This window comes from Pungitius pungitius, chromosome 9 (assembly GCF_949316345.1).
Source record: "Pungitius pungitius chromosome 9, fPunPun2.1, whole genome shotgun sequence".
Classification (NCBI taxonomy): Eukaryota; Metazoa; Chordata; class Actinopteri; order Perciformes; family Gasterosteidae; genus Pungitius; species Pungitius pungitius.
In genome coordinates this window covers 10,601,328-10,608,448 of record NC_084908.1, presented here as the reverse complement: position 1 = coordinate 10,608,448, position 7,121 = coordinate 10,601,328, and the positions used below count along the sequence as shown (strand labels likewise).

The 7,121-nt window shown below is 40.6% G+C and overlaps 1 non-coding gene across 1 annotated transcript; it reads left to right on the top strand.

Moving 5' to 3' along the window:
• Positions 1–6,743: 6,743 nt before the first annotated feature.
• trnal-cag (transfer RNA leucine (anticodon CAG)) lies at positions 6,744–6,826 on the top strand. The gene has a single exon. It is a non-coding gene; the product is annotated as a tRNA-Leu (tRNA).
• The last annotated feature ends 295 nt before the right edge of the window (positions 6,827–7,121 follow it).

Sequence of the window (7,121 nt, the reverse complement as noted above, 5' to 3'; positions counted from 1 at the left end):
ATACAACTTAGGAATCACAGAAGAAAACATCCACATGTTCAATCTGTGCTGGATACAGAAGCAAGTGTTCAAAACACGGAGGGACAGACAGAGTGTGAGAGAAAAACGACACCTCTGCTTCAAACTTTGTTCGGCTCATAAACAACACAAAGTAAGCAGCGGGGAGGGTTGGCTGTCAGCTGTTTCTATTCTACGTTAGAGAAAACCCACATTGTGTATATGTGTGCACACATGTACACAATCATAAAGGGACTTGAAGAGGGTGAACAGTTTGCTCGTTAATGGAAAGTTTTCTGTCCACTTGGTGCATCAGAGTGTGTTCATCGTATGTTCAACCCACCAACCTCCAGGAGGCTTGTGTGGGGTTTTAGAAAGGGATGACAGGATCAAAAATAAGTGTGGCATACAAGAGCTGCACACCTAGATAAACACATGTTCATGAGCACACACACAAACCCTGAAAAATAAGTGACTGCTTGAACCTGCTCCCCGGGCTGCCTCTAGGCCCAACAGCATTGTCATCATTAGCAGGCTCTATTTTAAGGTCAAGCCACAAGAAATAACATTTTCTAAACTCCTGGTTTCCTTAAATTTGTACATGCTAAATACATTTCATTCTTCAAATGTAATAATAATAATACATAATAATTTATTCAATATTTACCAAAGAACTGCAAATGAAAAAATGAACAGCATTTAAAAAGACATTGGTCTGATATCTAGCATCACACCAGATAGGAAACTTTGAACATATCCATTAAAAGAAAATCGACTTGAAAATCGACTTTCTTGACTATGTGGTATTGAAATAAAGGTAAAAGAGTACTAAAAGTGGAGGTGCTTGTGGGGAATTTCACATTAATTTAAGTCTTCCTGCAATTCCAATGCATCCATCGCGCAGCATTACACACAATGAGGGTCACTGCAATATGTGGTTACAGCGATCAAACTCAAACTTGCTTCTGAAATGCTGCATTTGGTTGCATCCTCCAGCCTTTGGAGGTTTAATGGGTGAACAAAGTGAATTCATTGATTTAACTTTGTTACTGTGAAATTGCCAGCAATATGATTATGACAAAAAGATGGGTCAATTCAATCAATCGAACAAATGCCTTTATGATTAGGACAGCGAAGGCATGAAATCAAGCACAGTTTTTTCAGGTATCACATTTAGCTTGAATCTTCTCTTCATTTTGGTACATGCTGTTAAATATCAATATCATGCATGATTATACAATGATAGGAAATAATTTTCCACATGACTGTTTAACGTTAGGTGGCTCCAAAAAGACTTGCACTGTAGGATTTGGTTTTCTACTTGTACTATTGTACAAACTAAACCATTTTAAGGGTTCATTCCAGTGTGTTTTTATCAAGTATAATAATGACACTATGGCTACTTCATCCTTGCCAATACATTACCATCTTTTCCTGCATGGTAAATATATATCGTTAATGCATCCGGGAAAATATTCTATTAAATCTACTGTGTTGTGTGTTTTCTTGAAGAAGACACCGACAGGGGGTTTATCATATCGCAGATAGGATGGGAGGCAGGGCAAGAGGGAGGGATGGATTTAAGGACGAGTAATTGTAAAATAAAAAAGGATCATTGGGAGAGGGGATGAAGATAGAGGCTGTGCATGTACAGGATGATTTACATGATGAATATTTAAAATGTTACAGGTATTATGAAGTACTGCAAGATACCGGCATAAATCAACCGTTAATTTACAGTGTAATAATAGCTCATGTGTTCATATTTTCATATGCGCTGAATTAATATCCCTTGGTATACAGTTCCCTACACAGGTTGGCCACTGTTTTATTCTCATAAATCCTTTTTACAAATATTAGACCTCACACAGTAACGTCCAGGAGAGATAACAAAGTGTGCAGTGAGATGTTGTGACCTACCCTGTTTATGAGCAGATGTTATTAATTGTCACCTCTTGCAGGATTTAATCATTCACAAAGACACACTCCAAACTCACACACACACAGGAATGTACTCGCAGATTTTCTCCAGGTGGAGCAGGAGCAGCAGCATCCAGGAGGACTGGCTAAATGATCGCACCGTTGGCATGGCGATGGCCCGATGGAGAAAATAGCTACTCCTCCTCCCCAGCTGAGCTCCTCTGAGCTGCCAAGGACGAGATCCGAGTGAATGACGGAATCCCATAAAGAGAGCGACAACAGCTGAAAACCAGGTAGGCCCGGGTACTAGACAAGAAGCAGATGAGGAAGAGATCGAGCAGATGCCATGATGGATGAAAGTAGCAAAGATGAAGCAGCTGGGAATTTTTCATGAGCATCTGGGGCTCAGTGAGCTTCCGTAACGTGATGTGACTGAAAGAAAAAGAAAATAGTATTAAATGTTAGGTTATGTTTTATTCCTCATAGCAACAATTGATTCCACATTATTTTTGGTTGATTGATTTCACATAACATTCACCCTAACACCCCACTTAACAAATTCCGACGCTTCGTCACAGGCCCTAGGTTTCAAACTAAGACACTCTAGGAAAAAATCTTGGGTTGTTTCTCACTGGGACGGGCTCTTACAACTCAGAAGAACAAGTAACAAGAAAGGACAATTTTCATTAAATAAGCAGTTTCAAAACATGTTATAGAAAAGTGCCATTATAAGTAAAATTTTAGTGCTACCATTTGTTAGTGCTACGGTTTGCTAGTGTTTTAGTCAAGGTAGAGTCTAAAGAGGTGTGTCCTGAGTTTTCGGTGGAAGATGTAGAGGCTCTCTGCAGTCCTGATGTCATCAGAGAGCTCGTTCCACCATCTGGGAGCCAGGACAGCAAAGAGTCGCGATCTCGCCGAGTGCTTTTCTCTCAGTGATGGAGGAACAAGCAGCTTGGCAGATGCAGATCGGAGTGTGCGGGTTGGGATGTAGGGTTTCACCATGTCCTGGATGTAGACTGGACCCGATTCATTCACACTATGGTACGTGAGAACTAATGTCTTGAACTGGATGCGGGCAGCCACTGGTAACCAGTGAAGAGAACGGAGGAGTGGAGTAGTGTGGGAGAATTTCGGAAGGTTGAAGACCAGTCGAGCTGCTGCATTCTGAATGAGCTGCAGAGGTCGAATGGCGGCAGCAGGGAGACCTGCCAGGAGAGAGTTACAGTAGTCAAGAAGATGACAAGAGCCTGAATCAGTACCTGCGCTGCCTTCTGAATGAGAAGGGGTTGAATTCTCCTGATGCTGTAGAGCGTGGACCTACAGAATCGTGTTGTTGCTGTGATGTTGGCAGTCAGGGAGAGTTGGGAGTCAAGTGTCACACCAAGGGTGTGAAATAAACTAACGCAAGTTTACTTTTCAATTTACTTACACAAAAAACTACTTGGTTACTTTTATTAGGCATCAAAACTACTTGGTTATGCTGAGGCCAAGTTGGTGGTTTGGCTTAAAATGAATTTTAAAATGATTTAGACAAGTATGTGCAAATATTACTACTTGTCTCACGTAGCGTTTGTTAAATGTGAAACGTTAAAAAACTATTGTGTAAAATGACACAATATTGACTTTGTTTCAAACAGGACACAAACAACCATCTCCTTATTAAAAGTAATCTGTTAGTTTGACCCAGATTTGTGAGTTTTATTATCCTCTATACTGTTCTTATTATAGTATGCCGATATTCTAGGGAAAAAAACACATCCACACGTCTCACTTGACAGCCAGTGTCATTGTCTTCTTTCATTTTTGAACCACTTCCAAACGTTGAAATACTCATGTTTTTCAATATAAACATAGTCATAACATTGAATCAACAGTTTGCACAAAAATCCCAAAGAAAACAGTGGTACATAGGCACATTTATTAGGCAACAATTTAAATAACTAATTACTAATTTGTTACTAATCTCTTGTATGTGAATGCATTAAATAACATGCATTCAAAAATGCTAGAGATAGATATTATCAAATATTTGATTTCATTTATACATACAAAACATACTGTATCTACAGATGTAGGTGCGGTAGAAATTTCCGCCTGGAGCACAAGTGAAAAGGCTGAACGAGAGGACAGAAATAAACCGTACTCCAGTTGAGAGAAGTCAAATAAGCAGCACTGGGCCACAGGTGGGAAAATGCTTCAGGTTGGAACCTCAGAAGATTGTACCCATTTGATTTTGCTGTAATGCACATACATTATCTTGTGATTGAAATCTCCATGGATACAGGTAGGAGTATCTATGAAGCACTGGTATGTGTGTGTTTGTGTGTGTGTGTGTGTGTGTGTGTGTGTGTGTGTGTGTGTGTGTGTGTGTGTGTGTGTGTGTGTGTGTGAAATCAGGTTCTTTAAAAGGGTATTTTCTTGATTGGAAAGTGCTGTAAGAACAGTTGGTTCAATTACCCACCTATTACCTCACATTCAGACTGAGTGAGGCCTTTCTTTGATGTACTCTTAGTTCAGACTTCAACACTAGCCTGCCTAGGGAACCATTTAAGAGGAAAAACGACAAAGAAAAGGCCTGTACTCCTACCTCATCAAAGCCTCCACAGCAACCCCCCGCTTCTTCCGTTCCCAGGTTGCTGTTTCAAATAAACCAGTGTAGACTCTATGATTTGCCTTGTCTGTCTGTTGCTTTTGTAGATAACTTTGGACCAATCCACGAGAGGAACCTCATGTCTTCTTTGCCCCAGCAGCTCAAAAAAGTAAAAAGAAGTCCGCTCTGTGTCTCCTGTTCCCCCCCCATCAGGAGTCAACTTTGGTTTAGCCTTCCTAACTCCTTGCTTTACACTACTAATTGGGGAGCAAAATAACTGAAGGGTTGAAGCTAATTTTCACCTTTCGAGTGGGTGTGTGCAAATCCAAACATTAAGCGTCGTAAAGGCCCCGGAACACTGAACAGGAGGAACCTTTAATTGTTGACCATTGAATCAAAGCAGGGGGAGAATTAGGAGGCAATTAGGTTGTATCCGGACCATTTAATCAATGATTGCATCTGAGTTATCATCATGAAAGTCAGTTTATTATTTCTTACCTTGTTTACTCTTTGGATTTGCATTCTGATGACAAGACGCTCAGAGTCTTGTGTCTCAGATTTTAGAAAATATTCTTGTTCCATCCTTCAAATGTAAATGAAGGTCCGTGGAGACAGTGTCTTCAAACGGAGCCTTTTCTCCCTGCATGCATTTCCTGTTGTGACACAAAACAAAGACTCTATTTTCAATGCACTAAAGCAAAAATGTAGACTTTAGTCCTCTATAATTGCTCTTCAGAAGGGAAATTTCATTTTTTTAACTAAGAGAATTGTCTAAAACTCCACTAGCATCCCCTTCAGGACACAATGTTAATTACATCCCATGAATAATAAATTATTGGATAGATATAAAATAATCAACATACTGACCCTTTTGTTATCATTAGTGAACAATATACATGTTTTATTGAGCAGATATTGGAGCAAAACATTTAATATGTTTTACTCAAAAAAATGGTGGCCTTGAAAAACAATTTCAAGTATGGTGGGAAGAAGAAGGGTCAACAAGAGGAGAGCATTTAAGGGGGGACAGACTTGACCGACCGACGGGAAGGAAGACACGAGTTGCTAGACAATTAGCCGCCTCTTGACAAAAAAAGTACAATTGTTGTGAAAAGTCTGATTATTTCTTTCTTTCCTTCCACGTTTTTCATCCTCGTCTCTATTAAACCCCCTTCTCCCCTATCTCTGTGTCTCAGACTTGGTATCTTACACCTCTAATGGTGCAGAGACAGATTTGTTCAGTTTGCTTCATCTACACCGATGTGCCCTAACGACACAGAGATATGACAGTGCACTCGCATGTAACTGCTGCACACACACGCACATGCAAGCACACACACACACACAAACACACTGTCTGACAGCTCACGGATACGTGCGTGCCTATGTGAAAAGCATTTAACGCACACAAATGCTCAGTGGAAAACTGCATAGTGACTCATCGTGTCACACTCATGCATGCATTTCCCACACGTACACAAGGGCGAGTCATCTATATGGGCAGCCAAATGGACTACCAAGTGCTGCCTCACCTCCCGTAAAGCTGCCACGAGACCTCTGCGACTCTGACAATCGACCGATTGGTGTTATAACAAGGCAGGTACTGTATGTGTGTGTGTGTGGATGTGTGTTTTCTTTGCATGAACTGAGGTGGACAACTCACCTCAAACTGCCGCTGTTGGATACATAAAACCAAAATCAAATGTTCTGGAATCAAATATGCAATTATGCAATATTATCTTCACAGATTTCTCATTAAGACTTTTGTGTTGCTAGCTTTGGATTTTTTTAAATAAAGGTGTCCTCACTTTGGACTTAATCCCTCCCTTAAAAAGGGAAATACAGTTGTGTCTATAGCTGTCTCTACAGGATTTCAGAATTGGGGCTCATTCAATCGCCTGAGCATGCCGAACCCATGGTGATGGGCCTCGCCGTTCAGTCAGTAAACAAAAGGAAAATGACTAAACAGGTGACGCTAGGTCAGAACATGTGTCTAAACCACTGGGCTCCCTCCCGCGTAGCCCTGGAAAACCATTTATTTATGGACCCTTGCTTAAAATATCATAATCAATATTGCATCAGCAGATTTAAGTCCTGCAGACTTTTCAAAGGCTCACGTGTAGATCCCAAAATAAAGAGGATTTTGCACACAAAAAATATTAAAAGCTATTAATCATTTCAGCCTTTTTTTTTTTTAGCTGAAATATATTGGTCCTAGTCACCTAGCCTAACCACCGTCAGGATGGCCGAGCGGTCTAAGGCGCTGCGTTCAGGTCGCAGTCTCCCCTGGAGGCGTGGGTTCGAATCCCACTTCTGACACAGTTTTGCAGGCGACCGTGGCGCGTGGTTAGAGAATGTGCGCCCTCACCTGCTCCATGTCATGTGTCCCTGAGCAAATGGATCATTAAAGGTTACCTTCATATTCTTTAAACTTTGTCATAGATATGGACATTATTTACATGATCGTTAACAATGTTTTTTTTTATCTTTCGACCTGTTCTCACAATTTCTCACTGTTGTAATTGTGAAGGCTAGGTTTCTCCCCCAAGTTCATGTATCTGGTTACAAAGTATTGGACTGTTTACTAAAATATTCGACCCACTTACTAACCGCA